This window comes from Salvelinus sp. IW2-2015, linkage group LG27, assembly GCF_002910315.2.
Source record: "Salvelinus sp. IW2-2015 linkage group LG27, ASM291031v2, whole genome shotgun sequence".
In the NCBI taxonomy this organism is placed as follows: Eukaryota; Metazoa; Chordata; class Actinopteri; order Salmoniformes; family Salmonidae; genus Salvelinus; species Salvelinus sp. IW2-2015.
Genome location: NC_036867.1, coordinates 8,992,208 through 9,011,955, shown reverse-complemented (window position 1 = coordinate 9,011,955; position 19,748 = coordinate 8,992,208).

Sequence of the window (19,748 nt, the reverse complement as noted above, 5' to 3'; positions counted from 1 at the left end):
TTCTTTCCTTTTTTTCCATGCAATATAGCAAAATTTTTGTATTATAATTGTCACGTCCTGACCATAGAAAGCCTTTATTTTCTATGGTAGAGTAGGTCAGGGCGTGACTAGGGGGATTAGTCTAGTTTATATTTTCTATGTGGGGTTCTAGGTTGTTTTTCTATGTTGGGGTTTTGGTATGATTTCCAATTAGAGGCAGCTGGCTATCGTTGTCTCTAATTGGGGATCAGACGTAAGTAGCATTTTTTCCTCCTGTGGGTTATGGGATATTGTTTATGTTTAGTTGCCTGTTAGAACTGCAGTGTTGTCACGGTTCGTTTATTCTTTATATTTTGTTTAAAAAAATCAAAGTTTCACTTTCTTTAATAAATAATGTGGAACTCTACGTACGCTGCGCCTTGTTCCGACCATTATTACGAACAACGTGACAGAATATCCCATCAAAACAGGACCAAGCAGCGTGCCCAGGAGGAGAAGACATTCTGGACTTGGGAGGAAATTATGGCTGGAGACGAAAGCCTTGACGCAAGCGGTGAGGGAAGGACAACGACGACGCCAGGGTTCGCGGCCACGACGCAGGCCCAAAAGACAGCCCAATTTTTTGGGGTGGTCGGCGACGGGGTGGTCGACGACGCTGCGGGGTGAGTCAGAGACCGAGGAGGAATATTGGGACAGATTGAGCGAGGAGTGGTTGAGGAGAGTGATGAGAGAGAGCTGTTGGTTTGGCTGGAGAGGCAAGACAGTCGCCCTGAGGAGCGTGTTAGCCGTCCGATGCCACCAACGTGACAATAATACAGTATTTTTCTCATCTTTATCAAGGGTGCCTATCATTTTGGTCCTGACTGTGTATTGCTACCTATCCCAGATTCAAATGAATGCACACACCAAGTTCCCTCTCTCTAGATTAAAGAGTGATCTCTCTGTCCTACCTTTTTCCTGTTTTAAATGGCTCTTGCCTGGCCTTGAAATGAGAAAATATCAGGCACAGATACATTTCATAAATTTTTGTATCAAATAATTGTCAGTTAATTGTCACCTTTGTGCCACTTATGTATACCCTTCTGTTTCCTATGTCCAAATAAAGGATTTATAAAGGTGTCATCAACAAAGCCTTTTGCTTTTAAGAGAAAATCTCCACTGTAATAGTCTTCTTCTTTGATCATCATTATGACCAGTAACAGTTACCATAGAGATAAGGTTGAGTCTGAACCAACAGATACTGTACACCCACTCAATTCTTATGAATGTACCGCATCTCTGTAGAACATCTGCACTCCGAGACCTTGACACGGTCCATGATTCACCCACCACAACGTCTGGTTGGACCTCAGACATAGTTGGGTGTATAGTCAAAAATGGAATCCAGCATCCAGACCCCCCAAGAGCCTTCTGTCTGGGAGATGCCTTTTATGGTGGGGAGGGTCAATAAGAAGACTACTCTTAATTAAATTCCCTTCCGATTGACGGCACACACTGATACAGACGAGTCACAGACATGAGTAATGCTATGTGAAGCCAAACCACTGATAGGGGAGGCTATCACAACTAGTCTTACTGTTATACACAGCTGGGGGTCAATGACAAGCATCTGAGTGGTGTTAGTGGGAGATGGGAACCGGCTCTACCATTGTCTGGCCCTGGTAGTTGAAAAGCAACTTCCGAGGCACCTCTTTGAAGCCAGTGTGGGACAGCGTGTTGAAGTGGGGTTGTGGATGTGTTGTTGAAGCGTTATGGACGTGTTGTGGACATGTTGCAGTAGTGTTTTGGAAGTGTTGTGGACGTGCTGTTGTAGTGTTGTGGACATGTTGCGGTAGTGTTTTGGATGTGTTGTGGACGTGTTGTGGAAGTGTTGCGGACGCTTGTGGATGGATTACCTGAAGAGGCTGCTGAAGGGTAGGGATCACAGAGGCATGCGCCCTTTCAAGTGGTGTTTTTGGAAAACAAGGAGTGACACAGGAAGGTTCCCATGCCACAATACTGCTCCAGTGTTGCTGCTTTTCTGAAATACTGTTCAAAGGAAAGAGAAAGCCACACACCGCTCTTGCTAGTATCCCTTTTTTAATTTAATTCAAGCTTACATGTCGGCCTCTTGGCCTTCATCAGAGCTGTTCAAAAGAGTTCAATACAGGTCAAAAGAGAGAGGAAGGTCTGCAGCTGGACAATTATCATTATTTGGTTTGGATATTCATCCAACTCTGAACAAAATCAAAAGTAATGTGATAGGTCAGGAGATTAATGTTAAAAGCAACAACAGTTTTTGGGATAAAGGGGCAATAAAAGATAGCCCAGAGGCTGCAAATACAACTTTTCTGGACACCTCTTCCTGACAGTCAAAGGTCCCGAAGAGGGGTCCAGAAAAGTCTGATCCGCAGCCACATATTTTATATAAAAGATCATATAAAATCTGCTTTTGGCAAATTGTGAATCACAAAGCAACTCATATGAATGGCCTAACAGTCACATTAAAAGTTATGGGAAACAAAGTCCTCACATCTCTGGTTTCACTAAATACTTCATCTCGTGCTAATCAGCATCATCACCCCATCCTATGATTTCAGAGGAAAACAACGCCTTGATCCGTCCCACAACAAAAAAAGGTTTGGTCACAGTTAACAGATTACAGCACCGCAATCACATCCAATATCATATCATAGCAGGAATACCCAAAAGAAAACAGTTGCCGTTCATCTCTGAACACACACACAGACTTTGAGGGAGAAAGGGAATTCACACAAAGCCAAGTTTAGGGGTTCGCCATGGTAGCCTGTGTGTTAATGGAGGGAAACAAACCGTGTCTGAGAGAATGTGTTGATAGTGAGAGACAGAGAGAGAAAGAGAGAGCGAGTGAGAAAGAAAGAGAGAGAGGTGCTGTGGGCAGTAACACTGCTGCTGCAGATTAACGTGGAAATCCAAGGCCTATATGAGTCAGACAGGACACACTGACACAACACCCTCATCTCTCTATGGACCACTGTGAGAATCTGGGACAATATACAGTAGGCTTCACTAACATCAAGAGGCATAGGAGAACAAAACCTATCTGTTAGAAATGGCTGCTTGGAACTTAGAAGTTTGAATGGGTGGCTGTGTGATACAATGGGTTAACCTAAAAAAGTTGTCAGATAAACTAAATCTAACTGCAGTATTAGAGATGGTGACACTGGGATTTGTATGTAAAACCTGTAAATAAAAGTATTATTGTGTATTCTGTGGCAAACAGGGTCTGCCTGAAAGCATTCTGTGGTGTAATATACAACACCACACAGACCCCAGCCAGGACTTGGAAACGTCTCCCATACAGCAGGTGGTAAAGCAAGTAGACCTCAAGATAACTCCTCTACTTCAATGACGGGAGGCCCAAATCTGTTATCAAAACCAATTTAGAAGATGAACAGGCTCTCCAACTAAGGGGAGAGCTATTTTTCTGACTGCATGACTTCTGTTCTGATATATACTACCGTTCAAACGTTTGGGGTCACTTAGAAATGTCCTTGTTTTTGAAAGAAAAGCAACATTTTTTGTCCATTAAAATAACATCAAATTGATCATAAATACAGTGTAGACATTGTTAATGTTGTAAATGACTATTGTAGCTGGAAACGGCAGATTTTTGTATGGAATATCTACATAGGCGTACAGAGGCTCATTATCAGCAACCATCACTCCTGTGTTCCAATGGCACGTTGTGTTAGCTAATCCAAGATTATCATTTCAGAAGGCTAATTGATCATTAGAAAACCCTTTTGCAATTGTGTTAGCACAGCTGAAAACTGTTGTGCTGATTAAAGAAGCAATAAAACTGGCCTTCTTTAGACTAGTTGAGTATCTGGAGCATCAGCATTTATGGGTTTTATTACAGGCTAAAAATGGCTTTCTAATGATCAATTAGCCTTTTAAAATGATAATCTTGGATTAGCTAACATAACGTGTCATTGGAACACAGGAGTGATGGTTGCTGATAATGAGCCTCTGCACGCCTATGTAGATATTCCATTTTAAAAAATCTGCCGTTTCCAGCTACAATAGTCATTTACAACATTAACAATGTCTACACTGTATTTCTGATCAATTTGATGTTATTTTAATGGACAAAATGTTTTGCTTTACTTTCAAAAACAAGGACATTTCTAAGTGACCCCAAATTTTGAACGGTAGTGTAGCTTGGAGGGAAACTGTGTGTGTGTGTGTGTGTAATTCAAACTGCCCTCAGAAACCTTGCACACCATCTAGTGTTGCACCACAGCTCCCATGTTTTCAATCAAAGGATTCAGCACTGTAGCTGTGACTGCAATATGTGGCATAATTGATACGCTATAAAGAGGTAGCCAAATGTGATTAGGGACATGCCAGGAGCCTTTCCCAATAGACAAATCTGTTTCTCTCATTAGCTAGGTTTCCATCCAATTGGCAACAGATTTTCATGTGAATATTCAAACATTTGCATGAAAACAATATGCGTATTTTCCCACCACAGATACAGTATGTTTCCATCAAATGACTGTTGCAGATAAAAATCTGTGTGTAATGATGAAGTGCACATACAAATGACTTTTGTGGTTAAATTCCCATGTACCGAATAAAAAATAGAAGTTTAATTGGTTTCCATCGTATTTTCAACTCAGTTTTGTCTAAAAACTGTTGCATTAAATAACACTCTGGTCTTGGCACGTGCTCTCTAACCAACAGCTCGCAGATACACAGTACGGGTATAGACTAGTTTAGGCATACATGATGAGATGATTATAGATAAGAGAAAGATTATTTGTATTTGTAAAATGGCAGCCAAGCATCGCATCATGTCACCAGAATAAAACCCTTGATATTTATTGGAAAGGAGCATCAAGCTCATGACACATGTACTTTCATTACCCGGTGAAGTTCCTCAACTTATTTCATTTGTAGTCTAATAAACTCCATACTTTCCTGAGTCGTAGTGGGAGGTAGGACCACACAACATATTGTTGCGTGACTCCAAGTTTACTTCGACATGATGGTTATTATATTTGATCATAAAAGTGTTTCCCCCAATATTTCGCACATCTAACATTTTGCGGACACAAAAAGATCCCACCATTTTTTAACGGTTATTTTACCAGGTTGAACGAACAAATTGTCTGTGGAAATGTATACAATTTCACCAACATTTCATGTTTCCATCAGCCTGGTCGTGACTTTTTTTCATGCGTCAGGTAATTATTCCACATTAAAATGGTTGGATGGAAACTTGGTTAATGATCCTGTGGCGGTTGAGAAATGCATGGTTTACATTGAATTCAACAGACAGCGGATTTAAATAGAAAGGATGTGATTCATGGGTCACAAATAATGCTGACAATAGTTACTCTGTTCTGCACGGGCTGCCTTCGGAAAGTATTCAGACCACTTCACTTTTTCCACATTGTTACGTTACAGCCTTATTCTAAAATAGATTAAATAAAAACAATCCTCAGAAATCTACACACAATACTCCATAATGACAAAGTGAAAACAGGTTTTTAGAAGTTTTTGCAAATGTAATAAAAAATAAAAAAGATAAATACCTTATTTGCTTAAGTATTCACACCCTTTGCTATGAGACTTGAAATTGAGCTCAGGTGCACCCTGCTTCCATTGATCATCCTTGAGATGTTTCTACAACTTGACTGGAGTCCACCTGTGGTCAAATCAATTGATTGAACATGATTTGGCCACCGGGCAAACTGAGCAATCGGGGGAGAAGGGCCTTGGTCAGGGAGGTGACCAAGAACCCAATGGTCACTCTGACCGAGCTCTATAGTTCCTCTGTGGAGATGGGAGAACCTTCCAGAAGGACAACCATCTCTGCAGCACTCCACCAATTGGGCCTTTATGGTAGAGTGGCCAGACGGAAGTCACTCCTCACTAAAATGCACATGACAGCCCGCTTGGAGTTTGCCAAAAGGCACCTAAAGACTGACCATGAAAAACAAGATTCTCTGGTCTGATGAAACCAAAATGGCATTCAGGCCAAAGAGTTCAAAGTGTCTCATCTAGAGAAAACCTGGCACCATCTCTACGGTGAAGCATGGTGGTGGCAGCATCATGTTGTGGGGATGTTTTTAGCGGCAGGGACTGGGAGACTAGTCAGGATCGAGACAAAGATCAAAAAGTACAGAGAGATCCTTGATGAAAACCTTCTCCAGAGCACTCAGGACCTCAGAATGGGGTGACGGTTCACCTTCCAACAGAACAATGACCCTAAGCTCACAGCTAAGACAATACAGGAGTGGCTTCAGGACAAGTCTACTAATGTCCTTGAGTGGCCCAGCCAGAGCCCGGACTTGAACCCGATCAAACATCTCTGGAGAGACCTGAAAATAGCTGTGCAGCGACTCGCCTCATACAACCTGACAGAGCTTGAGAGGATTTGCGGAGAAGAATGGGAGAAACTCCCTAAATACAGGGGTGCCAAGCTTGTAGCATCATAGCCAAGAAGACTCGAGGTTGTAATCGCTGCCAAAGGTGCTTCAACAAAGTACAGAGTAAAGGGTCTGAATACTTATGTAAATGTGATATTTTAGTTTTTTTATACAAATTTATAAAAATGTTTTTATTTTGTCATCATGGTGTATTGTGCGTAGATTGATGGGGGGAATTTTCTTATCCATTTTAGAATAAGGCTCTAACATAACAAAATGTGGAAAAAGTCAAGAGGTCTGAATACTTTCCGAATGCACTGTATATCTTTCTTAATAGGGGAAGGGAGAAAAGTTGGTCCTGAAGTGGACACTGACAACTTTTGGCCGGGGCCCTCTTTTCTGTCTCCCCTACCACACCATTCACCCCTTCCCTGTGAATAACAGGGACCCCCCCACCCCCGTGCGTGAATTGGCTTGACCCCCCAACCCCTTTGTGAGTAAGTTGTTTTGCACTATAATGAAGTCATTTGACAGAGCTGCACTCTCTCTGGGGTCAGGGGTTGTGTTTCTCATGTCATGGGGATGAACCCCCACCCTCAACCAGTGGAGATAAGGTGTATGATAATAGCATAGCTTTGTTTTCTGCGTTAGACTGCGCTAGTGAGGGCTACTGTTCCATTGGATGCTACTCATGGTCCAGTAAGCTCCCGAGTGGCGCAGTGGTCTAAGGCACTGCATCTCAGTGCAAGTGGCGTCACTGCAGTCCCTGCTCAAATCCAGGCTGTATCACATCCAGCCATGATTTGTAGTCCCATAGAGCGGCGCACAATTGGCCCAGCGTCGTCCAGGTTTGGCTGGGGTAGGCCGTCATTGTAAGTAAGAATTTGTTTTTAACTGACTTGCCGAGTTAAATAAAGGTGAAATAAATATTTTTTTATTAAGTATCTCAATAAGACACAGTACCATGGAAGTCCCTTCGCTTGGCTATGTGGTTTGTCTGTATTTGTGATAGTAATGACTCGGGTAATCTAAAAAGTGTCATTTAACCTGCAAGCCTTTCAGGTAATGGTTTCAACACTGTAACATTGTACAGATTGTGCCCTCAAAACATAATTGCATGAGATAAATTTAGTCCAAATTGATAAACAATATGACATTTCCTCTTTTCTTTTTTTGCATATGCTGCAGAAGTGCTGTTTTATATCTGATTATTTGATAGCTCATGTGCTCCAAACAGTGGAAATGTATTTCTACTCAATGGAACTTTGAACTAGGCAAGCCAAGCATGTTTTAAAACTTTTAAACAAGATTTAAATGCTATGGTTGCACAGGCAGGTGATCTTTCAACCCAACCCAGGAGAGAAGTGGAGGGAGAGAGGGAGGGAGAGAGAGCGGAGTAGAGAGATGGAGAGAGGCTTCTTGACGTAATGGAATGGGAGTCAGGGGAGGAGTGAGTAGTGCAGCCAGATACTGTTCATTCATCCTGGCCTCGCTTTGCCTCCACAGCTGTCTGTAGCTCTGCCCTGCTGGAGGGGAGAGGATGGCCACGCTCAACGCCCCTCAACGACCAAGCGAACCCTTGTCCGATGCCCACACACTGCAGGCATAGACATAGATACATGTGCACGCAGACACACACACACACACACACACACACACACACACACACACAACACAACTACACACACACACACACACACACACACACACACACACACACACACCTCGGAAGGGGCAGCCAAAATAACAGCCAGCTCTGGGGGCAGCAGTGTTTTTTGAAGTCCCACTCTGTGATAACTGATGTTTGGCTGCCATTCATTCCAGTCAGTGGGTGGACATGAACTCTTCAAGGGAGAGTGCACCTTGGCCCAAGCATTAAGTTATGCCCAGATGCTGACACATACCTTAGCTGCCCCTGCTCCCATCCCACCACTAAGGCTAAGGAAAACAGAACTGGTAAACATGGAGAGACTGAGAGATTCCCCTGCCCTGGCATATTTCTCAGAGCAATAGGAAAATATATTCACTGCTTTTCCTCACAAATCCCTCCCTCTACTCCACACGATTAAAGTCCTTACCGAAACATTTGCGGGATATTTTCATAATGAAAATAAACAGTTTTCCTCTCAAAGTGTTCCAAACACACATTTATTTTTCAATCCCTGGGGGCTCTCTTCAACGTACATACAGGCAGGGTCAGAAAGAATGTTGATTTCAAAACGCTGTAACCCCCGCACCTAACCTCTGACTTTGTTTCCTTTTATAATGCTGTTTTGATTTCTGTATCACCCACAGTACACAGAGTACAACAGTTTATGTTGGTTAGCTTTACAAGTGAACATGATTGCTTTGCAATCAGAACGTTTATTTGAATGACCATTTTAACATGTAAGCAAACATAACATTTAATGCAGAAATAATGTAAATGGACAATGATTGAAAACAGAAGTCATATACATGACTCTGTAAAGAGAGTAACACGTTCTCCAATGCCATTTTGAATGAATGACCCTTCAGCTGAATTTGTATAATCTTACTAACATTTCCATAGGGTCTATACTTCATGACTTCTGCAGTCAACCCGAAGGCTGTTTCTCAGCAATGTCAAGATTGTCATACACATAGTTCTGTATACAGCAGGCAACATAATGAAACAATTATCTTAGGCAACAATCTCACCGATCACAAAACAATGCTCGGCCGTTAGAGAATTCATCCTTGGATACAACATTTGGTGTGAGTTCTTTAAAAGACTGCAAAGTACACCAAATTGTATATATTATTGTTCCAATTTCTATGAGACTTTGCAAGAGTTTTTGGTGTGGCAACATATCTTGTGCACCGTATCGCTTCAATCCTTCTTCCAACAACAAACAGTTAGAACTTAGTGAGACTGATGAATTAAATCTTCAGGGAAGCGTTTTTGGACGGTGTGTGATCCAAACGACGGCTTCAGACATCTCTTTTTGGACAACCAAACCTCTTTACCTCATGCTTGATGTTCTGAAACAATGCCTGGAATCATACATTAAGTCAATGAGTGTGAATGAGTTCTCCATCACTGTAAAGCGGGCACTGGAAAGGCAGTATAGTTGATCTCTTATTCTCTACAGTGAGTGACTCATACTTGATAATGGATCAGGAGACATTTTTCCAGGATGGGAACAGAAACAGAATCAAACAGGAAAAATAACACAGAGGGGTTTCACAAATCTATACCACACTCTTAGAAAACAAGTTGCTATCTAGAACCTAAAAGGGTTCTTCGGCTGTCCCCATAGGAGAACACTTTGAAGATTCCTTTTTGGTTCCAGGTAGAACCCTTTTGGTTCCACGTTGAACCCTTTCACAGAGGGTTCTACATGAAACCCGAACGGGTTCAACCTGAAAACAAAAAGGGTTCTACTGGGAACCAAAAAGCATTTTCACTGCTAACAAGCTGTGACGGAACGCTGTGTATAGCTTGGCAAGGAAGCAACCGGCCTCTTAGAGGCTTGAAATTAACTGAGAGGATGATGAACTTCAGTGCATTCGAGCAATTAAAGCATAACTGTGTGTGTGAACGGGAATGAGGTTCTGTAAATGTGCGTGCAGCTAAGACAACACCTGTAATTCTCAAGTGAGATAATCAAAGTATAGACGGATATTGTTGTTGGATGATGGTCAAGGTCACAGATGAGGAGCATTAGGTAGGTAAAGCATCGGTCCCACTTCACGCACGTATCACACATGGGCACACGTGCACGTAATGCCAGCCGGTGATTTCATTGTGTTTAACCCCCCCTCCATTGTCACCATTCAACAAGTGTGTCACCCCCATACTATCCTCCATTATGCCCACTTCTCTCCAAGGCCTAAACACATGTGTTATTCAATATACAGTATGTTATTCAAAGGCTATCAGGTAACTCCATGTTCTAAGTAATCTGAAAGCCCCTCTAAATCACCTGCCAGGTCAGTCATTCAACAGGCATCAGCGCCTTATTATGTCTAACCAACTTTGAGCACTTCTCCTCTTTATCTCGGGAGAAGTAATGAAGTGAGTAGGGGTTTGTTATTGTTCTGACTCATGTGTCAGTAGCCAGTTTAAGTTCGAGTGGGGTGAAGGGGTTCCTCCAAAGGCTTATGTTACTTTCTGCAGGAGGGGAGACCGGAGGCATGGCCGTCTACACTCTGTCACTTTCGTCTCTCACATGCCCCGTGAACTAGACCTTGACCCTGTTATTCAAAATGTCAGCCAAGAGAACGGAGAATGTGTCAGCAGGGGCATCTTTGGAATTCCGCACTTTCAGCTCAAGGGTAGGTTATGACAGAATAGAATCAAAATACATTTCTAGATCAAGACTAGTTTAGAATATCACCAAAGTGATCTTTCTTTCTTTATGATAAGATGTTGTACTGTCCCAGTACTTTTAGAGCTCACTGTATATGCTAAGCTGACCCTCCTAACCTGGAAAATATAGCATAACATACACTTAATAAAACAAAAGCATATAGCATATGCCTGAAACAATAGAGGTTTGGCACTCTTCCAAAAGTTCTAACATAAACCAAAAAATTATAATAATGGTCCAACTCCCTGCAAAACTCCCCCCCTGCCCCACCACCCACGTGGAACCTTCGGAGAAGAGGCACGGGCAAGGATATCATCATGGCGATGATGATAGATGGCCTCTTCTTAACCCAGTAACCACATCTCTTTCCCGGTGACCACATCTTTGACACCATCTCTGATTCCATGACACATCCACACCGTAGGAAGAGAATCTCAGAAACAGAGGGATATGGAAATTGTTTACGCAATGCGTCAACTGGGAGTCACAACTCCAGCCAAATAGGTTTCATAGGTTTCATTGCAAGGGAGGGAGGGAGAGTTGGTTTTATATGTTGATGAATGGCAGTGTTGCCATAGTGTAAGCCAGAACAGAACCTCTGGGGGTCCATAAATATGTGAGTGAGAGTAGGATGGATTGATAAGACGTCTCCTGTACATGAATCTGACTCCCCAAAGTAAAATAAGTAGGCTACATAGCACTCAGACAGACATTGGTAACGGTCCTTCAGTCCATTACTGGGTTGCCAGGTGTTCCCGCAATGAGTTTGTTTTCACAAGAGCCCCGTGGCCGTCCCTGGGCCCAACATTGGCCTGCCACTCTCTTTCCACTGATCAAACGTCATGGCCGTGGCTGCCGTTGTTTGACATGGAACACATCTGGGCCCAGTTAGCGACTAACAAATCAAATCAAATTGTACAGGAGTACAGGAGAGGGCTGAGAACGGGCCCCAGTGTGGGGCCCCAGTGTTGAGGATCAGCGGGTGGAGATGTTGTTTCCTACCCTCACCACCTGGGGGCGTCCTGTTAGAAAGTCCAGGACCCAGTTGCACAGGGCGGGGTCGAGACCCAGGGTCATTGACGAGTTTGGAGGGTACTATGGCGTTAAATGCTGAGCTGTAGTCGATGAACAGCATTCTTACATAGGTATTCCTCTTGTCCAGATGGGTTAGTGCAGTGTGCAGTGTGCAGTGTGATTGCGATTGCGTCGTCTGTGGACCTATTGGGGCAGTAAGCAAATTAGAGAGGGTCTAAGGCACATATGTCAGAGTCAAGGCCCGCGGGCCACATCCGGCCCGCGAGAAGGTTTTTTACGGCCCCTGGGATGATCTTGATTTATTATTAGAACCGGCCCGCAGACCGCAGCAAGCCGGCAGCCCGCAGATCTTTTACACGCACCAATACTACATTTCCCACAATGCAACGGTGACGCACCGAGCAGTAGGCTGCTTCATTTCAATATTTATTGGCACAGCAGTCGTCAGCATCACAGTAAAATTAACTTTCAGATACCCATCAAAAATGGCAAAACGGAAGGTGGACACTGAGAACCGGGGGTTTCAAACAAGACAATGGGAGTCGGAGTATATGTTCACGGAGGTAGCTGGAAAACCTGTGTGCTTCTGTGTGAGAAAGTGTGGCGGTACTGAAAGAGTATAATCTGAGACGACATTATGAAACGAAACACGCGGACAAAAACAAGAATATGGACATGGAACAAAGGCTACAAAAGGCAGAGGAATTAAAACGAGGCCTCAAATCTCGACAGGCTCTGTTCAAAAAAGCCAAATCACAAGGCCAGGCTGCTGTCAAGGCCAGTTTTATTTTGGCAGAAGAGATCGCTAAATCAGCCCGGCCATTTACGGAGGGGGATTTCATCAAAAACTGCATGATTAAAGTTTGTGACGAAGTTTGCCCAGAAAAAAGGCAACTCTTTTTAAATGTGAGTCTGAGCAGAAACACCATTGCCGAGAGAGTAGACCAGTTGTCCATCAATCTAAAAGAGCAGCTTGTGAAAAAGGGAAAGATTTCATTGCATATTCCTTGGCTGTGATGAGAGCACCGACATTCTGACTGCCCAGTTGTCAATTTTCATCCGCGGAGTGGACTCCAGCCTAAGCGTGACAGAGGAGTTTTTGGCTTTACGTCCTATGCATGGCACAACTACGGGGCATGATTTGTATGAAGAGGTGTCAAGATGTGTAAATGAGATGGAGCTGCCTTGGGAAAAACTCGTGGGTTTGACAACCGACGGAGCACCTGCGATGTGTGGACACAGGAGCGGACTGGTGGCGAAGATACGGAAAAGATGCAAGAGGAAAACGCGACAGGTGAGCTGACAGCTTATCATTGTATCATACACCAGGAAGCGTTGTGCGGTAAAGCCTTGAAAATGGAGCATGTAATGAGCATCATCACGCGCACAGTTAACTTATCAGAGCCAAAGGTTTGAATCACCGCCAGTTCAAGGCATTTCTGACGGAGTTAGAAACGGAGCATGTGATTTGCCTTATCACACAGAGTGCGATGGCTAAGCAGGAAAGGTGCTTCAAAGATGTTTCGAGCTTCGTGAGGAGATTTGTCTGTTCTTGGACAGCAAAGGGAAAGACACAACACAACTCCGAGACGAAATGTTTCGTGTGAAATGGCTTTTCTGTGTGACATTACGAGTCATCTGAATGCAATGAACTTGCAGCTGCAGGGTCGGGATCATGTCATCTCTGATATGTACAGTACAGTGAAGGCATTTAAAACCAAACTGACTCTGTGGGAGACGCAGATGCGGAAAGAAAAAATTTGAGCCACTTTCCAGCTGCCAGACCTGAAAGAGAAGCTCTCTACCAGTGCGTTCCCGAGCGCACAGTTGGCTGATAAAATAGGTATGCTTGCCGCTGACTTCGACGCCGATTTGCTGACTTTGAAGCACAAAAAAGCAGGTTGAACTGCTCGGTAACCCATTTGCTGTTGACGTGGAAAGCTCACCACCAAACCTCCAAATGGAGTTGATTGACCTCCAATGCAATGATGCACTGAGGGCAAAATATGCGGCAGGGGTGCTGCGGAGTTCGCCCGTTTCCTCCCCGACACAATGCCCCAGCTGCGCATCCAGGCTGCTCAAACGTTGTCTATGTTTGGCAGCACATACCTGTGTGAACAACTGTTTTTCTTTGATGAACCTGAACAAAACATCACACAGAAGTCGACTTACTGCTGAACACCTCCACTCAATTCTGAGGATTTCCTCAGCTCAGAGCCTTACCCCGAACATTGATGAACTTGTGGAAAAGATGGGACACCACCAAGTATCACCCTCAACCTCAAACAAGTGAACATTACTGTGCAATCACATATTTAGAGTTTTTACTCAGTTCAAGTTAAAAGTTAAAGTTTAATATTTGTTTTCACTGCATGTTACTTCTCCTTAAACAAAGTGTTGTTTTTGATTAATAGATTTTTGCACTTTATTTATTGTATTTCAATCCAATTATATTTTAAAAATATTTCAGTTGAGTGGATGATAGAAAATTGCTATTATTGTTTTTTTCTTTGAAGTAAATTTAGCCCACTTTTGCTAAAATAGAAAATATAGGCTACTGATGGTGCCTTATACCGGTTTCTTTCATTTAATGTTCATGTTATGGGGATTTTTATATAAAGGAAATTTGTCTTTTGTGTCTGTTGAAAATTAAAGATTACTGACAGAGCCATAAGAAAATATTGCTTTATTTATCTGATCATATTGGAATATATTTGTTAGGTTTTCAGTAGGTTCAATTAGGTTCACTAGACTATATGCGTCATTTAAAAATTTTTCAATGAACATTCGAACAGTCCGGCCCTCGGCTTGTAGCTAAATTTTTTATTTGGCCCTCCGTCCATTTGACTTTGACACCCCTGGTCTAAGGTGTCAGGTAGGGTGTAGGTGATATGATCCTTGACTAATCAAATCAAAGTTTATTTGTCAATTGCGCTGAATACAACAGGTGTAGACCTTACATTGAAATGCTTACTTACAGGCTCTAACCAACAGTGCAAAAAAAGTTATTAGGTGAACAATAGGTAAGTAAAGAAATAAAATAACAGTAAAAAGACAGTGAAAAATAACAGTAGCGAGGCTATAACAGTAGCGAGGCTACATACAGGCATCGGTTAGTCGGGCTGATTGAGGTAGAATGTAGTCTCTCAAAGCACTTCATGATGACGGAAGTGAGTGCTACGGGGCGATAGTCGTTTAGCTCAGTTACCTTAGCTTTTTAGGGAACAGGAACAATGGTGGCCCTCTTGAAGCATGTGGGAACAGCAGACTGGGATAGGGATTGATTGAATATGTCCGTAAACACACCAGCCAGCTGGTCTGCGCATGCTCTGAGGACACGGCTAGGGAAGCCATCTGGGCCGGCAGCCTTGTGAGGGTTAACATGTTTAAACGTTTTACTCACGTTGACTGAGGTGAAGGAGAGCCCGTAGGTTTTGGTAGCAGGCTGTGTCAGTGGCACTGTATTGTCCTCAAAGAGAGCAAAGAAATTGTTTAATTTGTCTGGGAGCAAGACGTCAGCGTCCGCGACGGGGCTTGTATTCTTTTTGTAATCCGTAATTGACTGTAGACCCTGCCACATACGTCTCGTTTCTGAGACGTTGAATTGCGACTCTTTGTCTCTATACTGACGCTTAGCTTGTTTGATTGCCTTGCGAAGGGAAGAGCTACACTGTTTGTATTCGGTCATGTTTCCGGTCGCCTTGCCATGATAAAAAGCAGTGGTTCGTGCTTTCCGTTTTGCGTGAATGCTGTCATCAATCCATGGTTTCTGGTTGGGGAAGGTTTTAATAGTCACCGTGGGTACAACATCACCGATGCACTTGCTAATAAACTCACTCACCGAATCAGCGTATCCATCAATGTTGTTGAGGCTATCCGGAACATATCCCAGTCCACGTGATCGAAACAATCTTGAAGCGTGGCATCCAATTGGTCGGACCAGCGTTGAACAGACCTGAGCACGGGCGTTTCCTGTTTTAGTTTCTGTCTATAGGCTTGGAGCAACAAAATAGAGTCGTGGTCAGATTTGCCGAAAGGAGGGCGATGGAGGGCTTTGTATGCGTCGCGGAAGTTAGAGTAACAATGATCCAGGATTTTGCCAGCCCGTGTCGCGCATTCGATATGCTGATAAAATTTAGGGAGTTTTGTTTTCAGATTAGCTTTGTTAAAATCCCCAGCTCCAATAAAAGCAGCCTCAGGATATATGGTTTTCAGTTTACATAGAGTCCAATGAAGTTCTTTCAAGGCGGTCGAGGTGTCTGCTTGGGGGGGATATACACGGCTCTGATTATAATCGAAGAGAATTCTCTAAGTAGATAATGCGATTGGCATTTGATTGTAAGGAATTCTAGGTCAGGTGAACAAAAGGAATTGAGTTCCTGTATGTTGTTATGATCAAACCACGACTCGTTAATGCATACACCCCCGCCCTTCTTCTTACCAGAGAGAATTGTTTCTGTAGGCGCGATGCGTGAAGAAACCGGGTGGCTGTTCCGACTCTGATGACGTATCCTGAGTGAGCCATGTTTCAGTGAAACAAAGAATGTTACAATCTCTGATGTCTCTCTGGAAGGCAACCCTTGCTCGAATTTTGTCTACCTTGTTGTCAAGAGACTGGACATTGGCAAGTAGTATACTCGGGAGCGGTGAGCGATGAGCCTGTCTACGGAGCCTGACCAGAAGACCGCTCCGTCTGCCCCTTCTGCGGCGTCGTTGTTTTGGTTCGCCTACTGGGATCCGATCCATTGTCCTGGGTGGTGGTCCAAACAGAGGATCTGCTTCGGGAAAGTCGTATTCCTGGTCGTAATGTTGGTAAGTTGACGTCGCTCTTATATCCAATAGTTCTCCCCATATAATAATCATATCAAATACATTTTATTTATATAGCCCTTCTTGCATCAGCTGATATCTCAAAGTGCTGTACAGAAACCCATCCTAAAACCCCAAACACAAGCAATGCAGGTGTAGAAGCACGGTGGCTAGGAAAAACTCCCTAGAAAGGCCAAAACCTAGGAAGAAACCTAGAGAAGAACCAGGCTATGAGGGGTGGCCAGTCCTCTTCTGGCTTTGCCGGGTGGAGATTATAACAGAACATGGCCAAGATGTTAAAATGTTCATAAATGACCAGCATGGTCAAATAATAATAATCACAGTAGTTGTCGAGGGTGCAACAGGTCAGCACCTCAGGAGTAAATGTCAGTTGGCTTTTCATAGCCGATCATTGAGAGTTTCTCTACTGCTCCTACTGTCTCTAGAGAGTTGAAAACAGCAGGTCTGGGACAGGTAGCACGTCCGGTGAACAGGTCAGGGTTCCATAGCCGCAGGCAGAACAGTTGATACTGGAGCAGCAGCACGGCCAGGTGGACTGGGGACAGCAAAGAGTCATCATGCCAGGTAGTCCTGAGGCATGGTCCTAGGGCTCAGGTCCTCCGAGAGAGAAGGAAATAAATAAATAAAAAGAGAAAGAGAGAAAGAAAGAGAGAAAGAAGAGAGAGAGAAAGAGAGAAAGAGAGCAAGAAAGAGAGAAAGAGAGAGAGAATTAGAGAGAGCATACTTAAATTCACACAGGACACCGGATAAGACAGGAGAAATACTCCAAATATAACAGACTGACCCTAGCCCCCCGACACATAAACTACTGCAGCATAAATACTGGAGGCTGAGACAAGAGCGGTCGGGAGACACTGTGGCCCCATCCGACGATACCCCCGGACAGGGCCAAACAGGCAGGATATAACCCCACCCACTTTGCCAAAGCACAGCCCCCACACCACTAGAGGGATATATTTAATAAGACTTAAGATTTCCTGGGGTAGCAATGTAAGAAATAATACATAAAACAATAAAATACTGCATAGTTTCCTAAGAATGCGAAGCGAGGCGACCATCTCTGTCGGCGCACTTCACACAGACCCTCAAAAAGGAGCACAAATGCAGCTTATGGATTTTTCTTCTAGCGAACAAACACAGCAGATGTTAATTGGTGCTATAGCTACTTTTACTCCACACCGACTCTTTTCTCCTGTTAAAAAAAGAGTCCAGAGTCCGTTCCCACCTGCAAAAGGTGTTTCCACAAGATTCAGAAAATTAGAAAAAGTGCTACCAAGTCAAAGGCCATTGAGACAGAAAAGCCAGGGACTAACCCTAACCCTAACCCTAACCACAGTGGGGACCATGTACGCTGTGGACCTAATAGGTAGTGACTGGGGAAACCAAAGTTATTATGCTAAATTGGACATTTGAACTTCGTAACAGTAATCAGAAGAGTCCCAGAGAAACCTATCTACCAAATCTTTTACACTACAAGCCAGAATAATAAACTTGTTTCATGTCAATTTCTTCAGAATCATTCTGGAATGCTTTTGACCATTATGACATAAAACTCCAATGCAGCCTGTGTGAAGTGAGACCTGACAAGCATGAACACAGCGCAGAGAACCAATCCTTTGTCTGATTACAACTGTCGACAGAGAAGTCTGGTGAAGTTCTATGAGACTCTCTCCACATTTACTGCAAAACTAGGGGTCTTACCGTCTTAACCCCGGTGTCCTTGCTAAATTCCCAATGGGGCAACTCATACTGCATGATCACCTCATCATTCACAGCTTATGGTGGGCATTCTTATGTAAAATGGTCACCAGGCACCAACCAGGTGGGTGTTATTGTAAAAATGTGTGGTGGATGGGTCCCTCTTATTGTATACAGTACAGCATGATGAGACTAAATGAAAAACATGTTATTGTGATTAATTCAATGGTCTGGGAAGAGAGCACAATAGCTCAAAACCACAAACCACAATCCCAGTTTAGCACAGGACAATGAGTCCAACAGAAAGTTCATTGTCTCAGGGATTACTTTCCTCCATTCAGTAGTCATATCCTCTCCCACTGAATTACATTTCAACTTTTTACCCCATGTTATTTTTCCTTATCCCACAGAAAAACTTACTAATACCCACAGCATGACAAATGGCTTCCACCCAAACAGTAGCCTGTTGATATGATGTCATCTATTCATTTGAGCTGGTCAACTTGACTCACTGGCACAATAGCCCACTAACTCCACTTAAACCACATTGGATCATATTAAATGAGTCTCCTTCTTTAACACTGGCAGTGTATAGTTAAATCGATAGTTCACCCAAATTACAATTTACCTCATCTTCAAGATACCTAAAGTAGTAACTAAGTACTCCATGGACTTAAAGGGTCAGTTTCCTGGACACAGATTAAGCCTAGTGCTGGACAAAAAAAATGTCTCGATAGAAAATCATAATTTCAAGTTTTTAGTCCAGGACTAGGCTTAATCTGTGCCCAGGAAACCTGCCCCAAATCATGGAACAAAGTTTTGTGTTGATTTACCAAGCTACAATTGAATGGTAGGAGGACCCCCGTTAGCATGCTCCCCTGTTAGCATATTAGCCAATGTACTGCCCGGTTTAAGAGGACCACATGCAGTCTTCCCACCACTCTGTCATATCTCCAGGATGGTTGCCTAATTCCACACCATGCTTTGTCAACATAATGTCAGGATTTCCCACGTACCACCTAGGCTCTACACACCGTTTGATCTGCTGCTTTAAGGGGTCCAACCTACTCTGAGACCCTTAATGAACGATTCCACACCAGCCTAAAAGTCCTAAAATATTTTTGCTATCTCAGATTGTTCTGTCAAATTTCACATAGTAGCTTCATTGGGAGGATGGATGATTGACATGCTTTTTACATTTGTATCACAAACCATGTTTTGGAAAATCATGATCAAAACAGCCATTTTAGGTCCTTTTAAGACCTATACATGCCTCCTGTAAGATGATCTGTGAATCTTATGATTTGTGAAGCATACATGATACAGGCATCTTGGTGTCATTATACTCCTTATARTGTGCTCTATAATATGAAGTATGTCCACATTCTGAAATCCAATTTTCGCATTCACTTACAAAACACTTTTTTTTTTTTTAACTACCCTTTTGATTTTTTTTTTTGCATCTTGTTTGTAA